Below are 13,309 nucleotides of genomic sequence, written 5' to 3' on the forward strand. Positions count from 1 at the left end.
CCTGGATTTATTGATAGAATTCTAAAACGATATATGGTGGAAGGATCCACTAATGTCTACGATCCTCTTTCTGTAGGTGTCCTGCCAGCTATCAAGAAGGGCACTAAAGTTACCCTCCAGTCCTCCAGCTCCCTCTCCGATGACAACAAGGAGGCACTAGGTTAGTTATTATGTTGTTTTTACCGTCTTTTGCACCCGCACATTCCCCTTCTTTCTTTTCTCTTATTGTCAGTAATGGTATTTTCATTTTCTCTCCTCTTTTTTTCTTATTTTTCTATACAGTGTTTGGAGACATGTTATGTGTGAAGAATTACTTTAAATCAAATGTCAAACTCATTCTATAGAAGGCCGGGTTTCTGCAGGGTTTCACTCCACCCTTGATTGATGAATTAAGGTCACTAATTAATAAGAAACTCCTCTAACCTGGTTGTCTAGGTCTTAATTTAAAGGAAAAAACTAAAACCCGCAGAGACTTAGCCCTCCATAGAATGAGTTTGACACCCCTGTATTGAATACATTTTGATTTGACTAGGGGCCGTCTGCCAGGTCCTGACCACCAGGGTGGGAGACATCCTGAACAGTACCTGCAACGACGATTACAAGGCCAGGCTCATCATCCAGAAAGGTACACTTATAACCTGTTTTGACCATATGACCAGTAATAACCAGTGTATTACCATTATAGTAAATGTACTAGATACTGCATAGTGTTATACATGGATGTGGCTTTGAACCAGTTCAGAATATGAGTGTGTTTTCTTAGGATTGGATTCCGGTGCCAGGGAAAGGTTCCCTGACTCTCCGTGTTCCTCTTCACCCAAGGACGAAGAGGAGGTGGTTGGAAGTGTCATGACTGTCTCATACCCTAAACCCTCCACCTCAACCCAGGCAGCATGGGCAGCTCCTGCCCAGACTCTGGAAAAAGAGGTGGGGGGGGCTGAGGTCTCCGAGATGAGTGACAGCTCCCTGATGCCCACCAAGAACAGGCAGGACCCCCCTGGAGAAGATTCCCTCCCTCCTACCAGGCAAGGAGCACATCCTCCTTTGCAGCACTCCCTGGGCCACCGTCATGAGCCCCCAGACTCTGAAGTTTATTCTCCACGGCATCATGTGCCGACTGGAGGCCTCAGAGTCCCCCAGACAAGGAGGGCCAATGACCCCTTCAGGCTGATGAAGGATCTCTTTGTGGAGGTCCAGCATGCCCTGAAGTATGCTGACATCTCTGTCGTCTTTGGCCTGGAGGAGAGCATCCAATTCAGTGGTGAGGATGCGGTGAAGGTCATCGTGAAGACTGCGGCTAAAAGATTGTCCCTGCATTCGGACTCCAACCGGGCTCAACAGCGTGCCGCACGCTCTGGTAGCGAGGAGCCATCAGGTGCATGGCGGACACCATCACACAAGTCATAGAGGACTGGAGTTTCGAAGGCCATTTTGGAGCCAGGAGGAGCCGTGGTAGTGGGAGGTCACACTCCTCAACCTCCTCAAGGAGTGACGTCACCCTCACCGAGGAGCTCCTGGCTTGGAGGGAAACCCTAGAAGAGGACCTAGAGGAGATGGCTGATGACAGCACTGGTTTGGAAAAGACCAGTGTGAGCTCAGCCATCTCTGAGAAGTCCCAGGTAATTAGCTACCTTTCTGAAAGCACCAAGCCCATCAGCAGCGCCCTCTCCACAGACCTCGAGGACATCACCTCCACACAGGTGAGACGGCCAAGAACCAGTAGATCGTTTTGTTATTTGGGCTGTTTGATTGTGAGGCATCGACTCATATCTGTTTCTCTCTCTACTAAGAAAAAGAGAAGGAAGAGGCTATGAAAAAGAAGTGAGGAAGTCAGGAAATAAGAAGCGAGGAAATAACAAGAACCAGAAGAAAAACAAGGTGTCTCCTCTTGGCAATGATAGTAAGTCCTCATTTCTGTCAGTCAACATGTGCATCTGTCTTCAGCACACTATTGTAATGTAAGGACGGGAGACTATGATAAAGTTATCAGGGTCTTATTCATTAGCCACTAAATGGAAGACAGCGGACTAAAACAGGGAGGAACTTTCTTGAACTTGCCAATAACAAATGCTTGTTTTTGTTTTCTGTTTCAAAATATTTTGCTACTGTGTACCCTAATGAACACGACCCTGATTTCATGCCTTGTTCTCTGTCACCTGTTCAGGTACTGTGGCTGCAGATGAGCCTAAGAAAAAACAGTCTCTCCTCCCGCGGATCACAGCCGCCCTGGCAAAACTATTTTGCTTCCCCTGCAAAATAAAAATGCAAAAAGTTACTGTGCAGAAGACGAGTTTGGGAAAACCTGCTGCCACTTCCCCCAACCCACTTTCTAAATAAACTCTCAAAGCCAACAGAAGAGGGAGGGAGACAACCCCCCGTACTCACAACTCATTTTATTACACCCCATTTAATTCAATAAACACAACGTGCAGCTATTTTGATCTTCTTCTACTTGAGTTTTTTTTTACAGACCCACCTGCATGCTATAGATTCTTAAGGTCAATTTGCTGTCTACTACAGTATCATTGTTATGAGTATGTTCACTGTGCCAGTCATTATAGCCAGTATAGGCTATAATAATGCCCTAACCTAATTGCAATTGACATATTAAGAGTTACATTTGAATAATTCCCTCATTTTATATATTGTTTTAGAGGGAATAAATCTCTAAAGCACTAGAGTGCCGTCCCTAGGAGGGGTGCATCACTTGAGTGGGTTGAGTCACTGATGTGATCTTCCTGTCTGGGTTGGCGCTCCCTCCTTGGGTTGTGCCATGGCAGAGATCTTTGTGGGCTATACTCGGCCTTGTCTCAGAATGGTAAGTTGGTGGTTGAAGATATCTCTCAAGTGGTGTGGGGGCTGTGCTTTGGCAAAGTGGGTGTGGTTATATCCTTCCTGTTTGGCTCTGTCCGGGGGTATCATCGGATGGGGCCACAGTGTCTCCTGACCCCTCCTGTCTCAGCCTCCAGTATTTATGCTGTAGTAGTTTGTGTCGGGGGCTAGGGTCAGTTTGTTATATCTGGAGTACTTCTCCTGTCTTATCCGGTGTCCTGTGTGAATTTAAGTACAAGCCTAAGATCACCATGCGCAATGCCAAGCATTGGCTGGAGTGGCGTAAAGCTTGCCGCCATTGGACTCTGGAGCAGTAGAAACGCATTCTCTGGAGTGATGAATCACGCTTCACCAGCTGGTAGTCCGACGGACAAATCTGGGTTTGGAGGATGCCAGGAGTACCCTACCTGCCACAATGCATAGTGCCAACTAATGTTTGGAGGAGGAATAACGAATTGCCTGGGGCTGTTTTTCATGGTTCGGGATAGGACATTTAGATCCAGTGAAGGGAAATCCTTAACGCTACAGCATACAATGACATTCTTTACGATGCCCTTTCCTGTTTTAGCATGACAATGCCTCAGTGCACAAAGGGAGTTCCAAACAGAAATGGTTTGCCGAGGTTGGTGTGGAAGAACTTGACTGGCCTGCACAGAGCCCTGACCTTAACCACATCAAACAGCTTTTTTTTCTTTTAGCTTAATATTGCGGATAGAATGTTGCTTCCAATGTAATTGTCTGCATCATTTCCAATCCCCCATATTTTTGGGGTAAATATATATATCCATACACGCATGCATATATATATGTACACACATACCTATATAGACATACATACTTTATAAAAATATACCCCGCAAACTCTACCGCCGATCCCCAATACCAAAATAAATGATCTAATGACTCTGCCTCCTCACAGCAGATTCTGCAGAGCTTGGAAGATTGTATCCCCCATATATATAACATTCTATTATTTGCAAGAATTTTGTATAGTAATTTATATTTAAAAATTCGAAGTTTTGAATCCGGCGCTGTTTTGCGTATCAATTCATAAACCATGTGCCATGGAATGGGTACATCGAAAATCTCTTCCCAACTATTTTGCAATTTATATGGCACAGCGGTCATTTTTTTTTGGTCCTTAAATGAAATTGGTATATGTTTTTATTTATCACACTTTTCTTTAACCATTTATGTTCTTTAATACAGGGCCGACATACTTTTTTCCCCTTCTACTTGCCTCTTCCATTTTTGTGGTAATGCTGCAATTAATTGGTTGTAATTTTGGGTAGAGCAGACATTTCCATATGTCTGTGTTAGCTGCATGTGTGACATAACTCCACCAGTCCTATTTATGATATCATTCACTAAAATTATACCTTTTTTAAAAATTTCTTCGATAAATATTTTTTTTTTATCAAATACTATATTTGAATTTAACCACAATATTTGTTGTACTATTTGTTCCGTCCTTTCAGGTGGATTAAACTGAAATTGCAACCAACTTTCTAAGGCTTGTTTAAAAAACAGATATTTCGGAGATTATTTCCTTTTCAAACAACCGAAAGTGAGCAGGTGTAATCTGAATAAGGGGGAAAAGACCCTTCCTGAATATAGGATGAGACATGAGAACCAGTTTGGATTTAAGTATAACTTTTGTATGACTGATGCCTTTAGTGAGAGGTCTAATGCTTTAATATTTAATCATTTCTGCCCACCGAATTCATACTCGTTATATAAATAGGCCCTTTTAATTTTATCTGGTTTTCCGTTCCAAATAAAATTGAATATTTTTTGTTCATATCATTTAAAAAGCAAGTCACTAGGTGTAGGCAAAACCATAAGCAAATAGGTCAACTGTGATATAACTAAGGAGTTAATCAGGGTGATTTTTCTACAAATAGACAGGTATTTTCCTTTCCAAGGTAGCAAGATCTTATCTATTTTTGCTAACTTTCCATAAAAAATTATTGGAGTGAGATTTATTTCTCTCTTTTGGGATTTGTATACCGAGTATGTCCACATCTCCGTCAGACCATTTAATTGGTAAACTACATGGTAATGTAAAATGTGCATTTTTTAAGGATCCAATATGTAATATGGTACATTTATCATAATTTGGTTTTAATACAGAGAGGATAGCAAAAGTATCTAGAGGCCGTGGAGAGACTCCAATTGTGGTTTTAAAAGAAAACATGAATCATCAGCGAACAATGACACCTTCGTTTTTAAGCCCCGGATTTCTATTCCCTTAATATTATTGTTTGATCTTATCTTTGCAGCTAACACTTCGATGGCAATAATAAATAGATATGCCGATAGTGGACAACCTTGTTTTACTCCTCTAGATAGTTTAAAACTTTCTGAGATGTAGCCATTATTTACTATTTTACACCTAGGGTTACTATACATAACCCATTTTATAAGAGATTCCCCAAAATTGAAATATTCTAGGCATTTAAATATAAACTCCAGTCGTACTTTATCAAAAGCCTTTTCTAAATCAGCTATGAAAACCGATATTTCAGTGTTCTATTGTTTCCAGTACTTGTCTTATATTATCTCCAATGTATCGTCCATGTTAAAAACCTGTCTGATTAGGATGAATAATATCTGACAATATTTTTTAAAATTCTATGTGCCAAGCCTTTTGCTATGATTTTTGCATCACAACACTGAAGTGTAAGAGGTCTCCAATGTTTTAAACGGACTGGATCTTTATATATACCACTTGGGTCCTGTTTCAGTAATAATGATATCAGACCTTCTTGTTGCGTGTCTGATATTCTACCATTTATATAGGAGTGGTTAAAACAAGCCAATAATGTTCCTTTGAGTATACCAAAAAAAGTTTTGTATACTTCCAATGGTATGCCATCCAGCCCTGGAGTTTTCCCATCCGTAAAGGCCCCAATTGCCTCAAGCAGTTCCTCCTCTGTAATTTGGCCTTCACATGAGTGAACAGCTTTGGAATTAATTGGAACACCGACTGCGAGCCAGGTTTAATCGCCCAGCATCATTGCCCGACTTCACTAATGCTTTTGTGGATGAATTGGAAGTAAGTAGCAAGTCCCCGCAGCAATGATCCAACATCTAGTGGAAAGCCTTCCCAGAAGAGTGGAGGCTGTTATAGCACCAAAAGGGGGACAAACTCTATAATAATGCCCATGATTTGTAATGAGATGTTTGACAAGCTTTTGGTCATGAAGTGTAGCATAAGAACACAACACAAGCCATGGCAACATGTTAGAATTGCAGGAAACTAGCTTAATTAAACTGTAAAATGCTTTCTTTTCCCCATAGCAAAATGTCTAGAATTGCAAATAGCAGACAAAATGGTTTTAAAAACAGCAACGGAGAAGGCGCTGTTGGCCATGCCCCCCACATCCATTTCTCCACCTAGTCAGGTGAACAGGGCCTTGCCCTTTATTATGATAAACAAGCCCGGGCAACCATTTCACCAGAGCGGTTGTCTTGGTTGCACTTGTTTTCTAAGATCACTGGTGTCTGGTAATGTACAGGAATGATTCACCTCAGTTCACTCTCTCTGGGAGTATAATTAACGTCACCTCTCTATTGGCCCATTCCAGTGTGTGTGGCAAACTATCCAGACCTGTTCTGTAACCCCAGAGGGAGGTTTCATGTGGTGTTAATATAGAGCTGAATGAACACACAATCAACTGGTGACACAATGTACTGAGGCTATTGTACCAAAGTGGCACAGGTGTAATAGTAATAGGTCAGGTGGTTTCTTTTTGGCGACACACTAACTCTACTGGTCCCAGTTTCGATCAGTTCCCCAGAAAAGGGGATCTGGTTGGTTCATCTACTTTGGGAAAGTGAGGCTTAAACCAATCCCATGGACATACCGTGTATCGTTTATGTGTGTATTTTCTGTTAATGCCTAGGCAAATGCAAGGGCATCCGGGGTTATGTTGGTGTACAGTGTTAAATCTGTTTGTAATCCATTTGAGGTTAACGCAGCAGTGCTGGTGATCCTTTTAATCTGTATCTTATTGAATCACAGACCTGATCAGGGTCAGATCGGCCTAGCCCCCCTCCGACAATACACTCACTACCATTGCAGAATAAATTATTAGTCACATCGCATTGCTTTGCAATTCCTGTGGAGGGAGGATGGTGGAAGTGTGTATTTTAAAGCCATGTTCCCCTTGGTATTCATGGAAACGTGATTATCAGGAGGGCGCTTATTGCTACACTAGGAATTCAGGAAGCTATTCTTCTTCTAAATGTGGTTGCGTTTAGGGAACTTGGGTAGTCTGAGGGAGCTTCACCGGATGACATGATATTAGCTAATTAGCCCAAATGTGTCTGTTCTTCTTTCAAGCTTACCATCAAAGCAACTTATTCATTAGATTCATCTCGATTCTAGATAACATCCGCTGTACAGGGCCATGGACCGAAATAATGAATTTCGTCCCGAACCTCACTGCACGGGCCACTCTGTGCAGGTAGGTGTCGGAATCCTCGGGCATGTCGTAGTTGAAGACGATGTTGACGCGCTCAATGTCCATCCCTCGGCCAAACAGGTTGGTGGCCACCAGGATCCGCCTTTGGAAGTCCTTGAACTGCTGGTACCGGGAAAGCCTGGGGGAGGAAGGGGGGCACCCATAGATTTAGAATAAGTAGAACAGGCATTCTACATCCTGCTTCACTCCTGTGGGTACACTGAAACTGTGACCCACAAACATGTTGTCTGAGAGAAAGTTCTTGTTAAGTCGATCTGGATAACAGCTTCTGCTACATGACTATTATAGAAAATGTGCAAGTAAATGAGATTCTCAATTTGATTGTGCAACTCCTCATTCCTCTCCTTTTGAAAAAAAGTCAACCGTAACTGAGGAGAGGAGGAAATGTGCTTGTATGAAATTAGACTCCATTCACACATAATGCAAATGACATTTACAGGGGTGGAATCCCAAATTAAAATGTGTAAAGTAGTAAAAGACATTTAGCTAGATATTGTATGGATAAAAACGATATGCTACTTATCGTTTTAAATATGTGCATGCTTCTCAGAGTAAACAGCTGATTGAAAGGGAGGGGTAGATCTCAACTTCAGCAAAGGACACTTATGCTTCCTCAGCAGGAGGCGAGGACACCGTTTACATTTACATTTAAGTCATTTAGCAGACGCTCTTATCCAGAGCGACTTACAAATTGGTGCTTTCACCTTATGACATCCAGTGGAACAGCCACTTTACAATAGTGCATCTAGGTCTTTTAAGGGGGGGGAAGAAGGATTACTTTATCCTATCCTAGGTATTCCTTAAAGAGGTGGGGTTTCAGGTGTCTCCGGAAGGTGGTGATTGACTCCGCTGTCCTGGCGTCGTGAGGGAGTTTGTTCCACCATTGGGGGCCAGAGCAGCGAACAGTTTTGACTGGGCTGAGCGGGAACTGTACTTCCTCAGTGGTAGGGAGGCGAGCAGGCCAGAGGTGGATGAACGCAGTGCCCTTGTTTGGGTGTAGGGCCTGATCAGAGCCTGGAGGTAGTGAGGTGCCGTTCCCCTCACAGCTCCGTAGGCAAGCACCATGGTCTTGTAGCGGATGCGAGCTTCAACTGGAAGCCAGTGGAGAGAGCGGAGGAGCGGGGTGACGTGAGAGAACTTGGGAAGGTTGAACACCAGACGGGCTGCGGCGTTCTGGATGAGTTGTAGGGGTTTAATGGCACAGGCAGGGAGCCCAGCCAACAGCGAGTTGCAGTAATCCAGACGGGAGATGACAAGTGCCTGGATTAGGACCTGCGCCGCTTCCTGTGTGAGGCAGGGTCGTATTCTGCGGATGTTGTAGAGCATGAACCTACAGGAACGGGCCACCGCCTTGATGTTATTTGAGAACGAAAGGGTGTTGTCCAGGATCACGCCAAGGTTCTTAGCGCTCTGGGACGAGGACACAATGGAGTTGTCAACCGTGATGGCGAGATCATGGAACGGGCAGTCCTTCCCCGGGAGGAAGAGCAGCTCCGTCTTGCCGAGGTTCAGCTTGAGGTGATGATCCGTCATCCACACTGATATGTCTGCCAGACATGCAGAGATGCGATTTGCCACCTGGTCGTCAGAAGGGGGAAAGGAGAAGATTAATTGTGTGTCGTCTGCATAGCAATGATAGGAGAGACCATGTGAGGTTATGACAGAGCCAAGTGACTTGGTGTATAGCGAGAATAGGAGAGGGCCTAGAACAGAGTCCTGGGGGACACCAGTGGTGAGAGCACGTGGTGAGGAGACGGATTCTCGCCACGCCACCTGGTAGGAGCGACCTGTCAGGTAGGACGCAATCCAAGCGTGGGCCGCGCCGGAGATGCCCAACTCGGAGAGGGTGGAGAGGAGGATCTGATGGTTCACAGTATCGAAGGCAGCCGATAGGTCTAGAAGGATGAGAGCAGAGGAGAGAGAGTTAGCTTTAGCAGTGCGGAGGGCCTCCGTGATACAGAGAAGAGCAGTCTCAGTTGAATGACTAGTCTTGAAACCTGACTGATTTGGATCAAGAAGGTCATTCTGAGAGAGATAGCGGGAGAGCTGGCCAAGGACGGCACGTTCAAGAGTTTTGGAGAGAAAAGAAAGAAGGGATACTGGTCTGTAGTTGTTGACATCGGAGGGATCGAGTGTAGGTTTTTTCAGAAGGGGTGCAACTCTCGCTCTCTTGAAGACGGGAGGGACGTAGCCAGCGGTCAGGGATGAGTTGATGAGCGAGGTGAGGTAAGGGAGAAGGTCACCGGAGATGGTCTGGAGAAGAGAGGAGGGGATAGGGTCAAGCGGGCAGGTTGTTGGGCGGCCGGCCGTCACAAGACGCGAGATGTCATCTGGAGAGAGAGGGGAGAAAGAGGTCAGAGCACAGGGTAGGGCAGTGTGAGCAGAACCAGCGGTGTCGTTTGACTTAGCAAACGAGGATCGGATGTCGTCGACCTTCTTTTCAAAATGGTTGACGAAGTCATCTGCAGAGAGGGAGGAGGGGGAGGGGGAGGAGGATTCAAGAGGGAGGAGAAGGTGGCAAAGAGCTTCCTAGGGTTAGAGGTAGATGCTTGGAATTTAGAGTGGTAGAAAGTGGCTTTAGCAGCAGAGACAGAGGAGGAAAATGTAGAGAGGAGGGAGTGAAAGGATGCCAGGTCTGCAGGGAGGCGAGTTTTCCTCCATTTCCGCTCGGCTGCCCGGAGCCCTGTTCTGTGAGCTCGCAATGAGTCGTCGAGCCACGGAGCGGGAGGGGAGGACCGAGCCGGCCTGGAGGATAGGGGACATAGAGAGTCAAAGGATGCAGAAAGGGAGGAGAGGAGGGTTGAGGAGGCAGAATCAGGAGATAGGTTGGAGAAGGTTTGAGCAGAGGGAAGAGATGATAGGATGGAAGAGGAGAGAGTAGCGGGGGGAGAGAGAGCGAAGGTTGGGACGGCGCGATACCATCCGAGTAGGGGCAGTGTGGGAAGTGTTGGATGAGAGCGAGAGGGAAAAGGATACAAGGTAGTGGTCGGAGACTTGGAGGGGAGTTGCAATGAGGTTAGTGGAGGAACAGCATCTAGTAAAGATGAGGTCGAGCGTATTGCCTGCCTTGTGAGTAGGGGGGAAGGTGAGAGGGTGAGGTCAAAAGAGGAGAGGAGTGGAAAGAAGGAGGCAGAGAGGAATGAGTCAAAGGTAGACGTGGGGAGGTTAAAGTCGCCCAGAACTGTGAGAGGTGAGCCGTCCTCAGGAAAGGAGCTTATCAAGGCATCAAGCTCATTGATGAACTCTCCGAGGGAACCTGGAGGGCGATAAATGATAAGGATGTTAAGCTTGAAAGGGCTGGTAACTGTGACAGCATGGAATTCAAAGGAGGCGATAGACAGATGGGTAAGGGAGAAAGAGAGAATGACCACTTGGGAGAGATGAGGATCCCGGTGCCACCACCCCGCTGACCAGAAGCTCTCGGGTGTGCGAGAGCACGTGGGCGGACGAAGAGAGAGCAGTAGGAGTAGCGGTGTTGTCTGTGGTGATCCATGTTTCCGTCAGAGCCAAGAAGTCGAGGGACTGGAGGGAGACATAGGCTGAGATGAACTCTGCCTTGTTGGCCGCAGATCGGCAGTTCCAGAGGCTACCGGAGACCTGGAACTCCACGTGGGTCGTGCGCGCTGGGACCACCAGATTAGGGTGGCTGCGGCCATGCGGTGTGGAGCGTTTGTATGGTCTGTGCAGAGAGGAGAGAACAGGGATAGACAGACACATAGTTGACAGGCTAGAGAAGAGGCTACGCTAATGCAGAGGAGATTGGAATGACAAGTTGCCTACTAACGAATTGACACTCCTCAACCACTTATCGGTTTACTGATAAGAGGACGGAAAAGTCGAGGACATTCTTTTGTCCAAATCAGTAATTCCCAATGAAAGCCAAGACCCAATCCCAAATCTACCCCTAAACCCTATGCACTTAATAATATCTGAGATGACTTGAAGTGTAAGGAATATCCTAATATTGCTTATACCAATCAAAACTGCTCAGATTTTAACAAGTGCATAGACTGTAGGGTTTAGCCAGTGATTTCTTCCTCTCCATCAGAACCCACCTCTCCTCCTGGGCCATGCCCCTGTGGATGGCGATTGCAGGAAAGTTCTGCTCCACCAGCAGCTGAGACAGAGCCACACAGCGCTGCACAGACTTCACAAAGATCACCACCTTCAGACAGGGAGAAAATGGCAGTGAGACACCGAAGACAAACATGGGGCGCAAAATCCATGCTGCATCTGATATGGCACCCTGGCTTTACCCTGGTCAAATAAATGTACACTCTGAAGACGAAAAACACAGGGCATAAAACTCACAGGCAGAAACTTTGTCGGTGCATAGACTTAGTTCACTTGAATGAGTAAAATTGTATTTAAACACGTGACTTTCAAATCCATGGACAAAATACATTCAACTCACTCAGATTAAAACTAAAATAAATTACGTTTTAGCATTCAATTCTCTGAAAAGACCTCTGTTGGTACCTGGTTGAACTCGAGCAGGTCGAAGAGCTTGCGGTTCTCCTCGCTATCCTTCAGCTTGCAGTAGTACTGCTGCAGGCCGTGCAGCGTCAGCTTGGTCTCATCGTCCACAAACACCTCCATGGGCTACAGGAGATATTCATTAAGCACCAAACAGAACACAGGGAGGGACTACCAGGACTTCCAGTGCTAAACATTTAGCTAGTGTGTCCTAATGAATAGAACATGGGGAAAGTGTCACTCTTTGGGACAGTTTTATAAACCGAGCCACATTAAGTGAAAAACAGGAGTAAACCACATTCTGTGTGTTGGTGAATGAAGAACTACAAATGTGTCATCTCAGATATTATTAAGTGCATAGGGTTTAGGGGTAGATTTGGGATTGGGTCTTGGCTTTCATTGGGAATTACTGATTTTTGAACATCAATTACAAGTACTAGAGCTGGATGGAACTTTATTTTTCAATATTCACAGCTTTAATGCCAGGACTGTTCCTCCCGAAAATGTCCAGAGCCCCAGACCCAGGTTAAGAGAGGGTCAACTCTGGCCACTTGTGAGACAGACAGTCACGAGCAGGCAAAGCTTAGAGAGGCTAGATTGGAACTTATTACATGAATATTAAGACATATCCAAAATCATTTTAAAAACAAAAAAAGGGGGCAATCAGTAGTTTCTACATCAATTTTTAGACATTTAAAATTAAAAGAATAACAAATGCCCATGAGCTTAGTTCAACATTCGTACCCCACCAGAACCCAAAATACAAGCTTGTTTCATTCCATTGCTTGTAAACAAAGTAAACGCAAAAATAAACTATATAGTCTCAAAACATGGTCAAAATGATAATTCTGATATCATTGACGGTCAGTCCTTGCATATAGCTCTACGAATTTCAGAGTGGTTAAATTTCTCCAGACCTATCCCTCCAAAACAGGGGCGAGGAAGATGCTTCATTAATGTTTATACTGCCGATTGCCTCTTCAAAGTGCAATTTAGGGAGATGGGTTCATCTGTGTGTGTGTGTGTGTGTGTAAAACTGCAACTTTAAGTTTCAGAACATGTACATAACCACGGGTTATAAGAAACCCTTCAACGTACATCCTGCATGAACTTGCGGCAGACAGGACGGATCTCTTTGCTTAGGGTGGCGCTGAACATCATGCACTGCTTCTCGTGGGGTGTGAGCCTGAAGATGTCCTGAACATCACACCTCATGTCTGAGGGAGAGACGATAGGAAAATTATATGGCCGTCTCAAAAAAAAGTCAACCCACTCAGCCTGAAATCTGAGGACTACATAAAATGTAAATAATTCCCTACATTTTGGCTAAATCCTTACTTAAGTCACACAATCTATCCCATCCTGTTCCAAGATCCATTACTGCTTAGTAACAGCACAGTAACTAATATAAACAGATGTAGATCCCAGATACTACAATCACCAGCACAGACACCTGGTAGACAGAGAGAGAGGTAGGGGAGGATGTTTAATACAGAGCTCTCTGGACAGCA

General features: G+C 45.0%; 2 pseudogenes; both read right to left on the bottom strand.

The window, feature by feature from the left end:
- The window catches only part of LOC135563487 (ATP-dependent RNA helicase DDX39A-like), a 27,873-nt pseudogene extending 20,162 nt beyond the window's left edge, over positions 1-7,711 (bottom strand).
- LOC135563488 (spliceosome RNA helicase DDX39B-like) overlaps positions 7,079-13,309 on the bottom strand; it is a 7,712-nt pseudogene continuing 1,481 nt past the window's right edge.

This window comes from Oncorhynchus nerka, linkage group LG21 (genome assembly GCF_034236695.1).
Source record: "Oncorhynchus nerka isolate Pitt River linkage group LG21, Oner_Uvic_2.0, whole genome shotgun sequence".
Taxonomy (NCBI): domain Eukaryota; kingdom Metazoa; phylum Chordata; class Actinopteri; order Salmoniformes; family Salmonidae; genus Oncorhynchus; species Oncorhynchus nerka.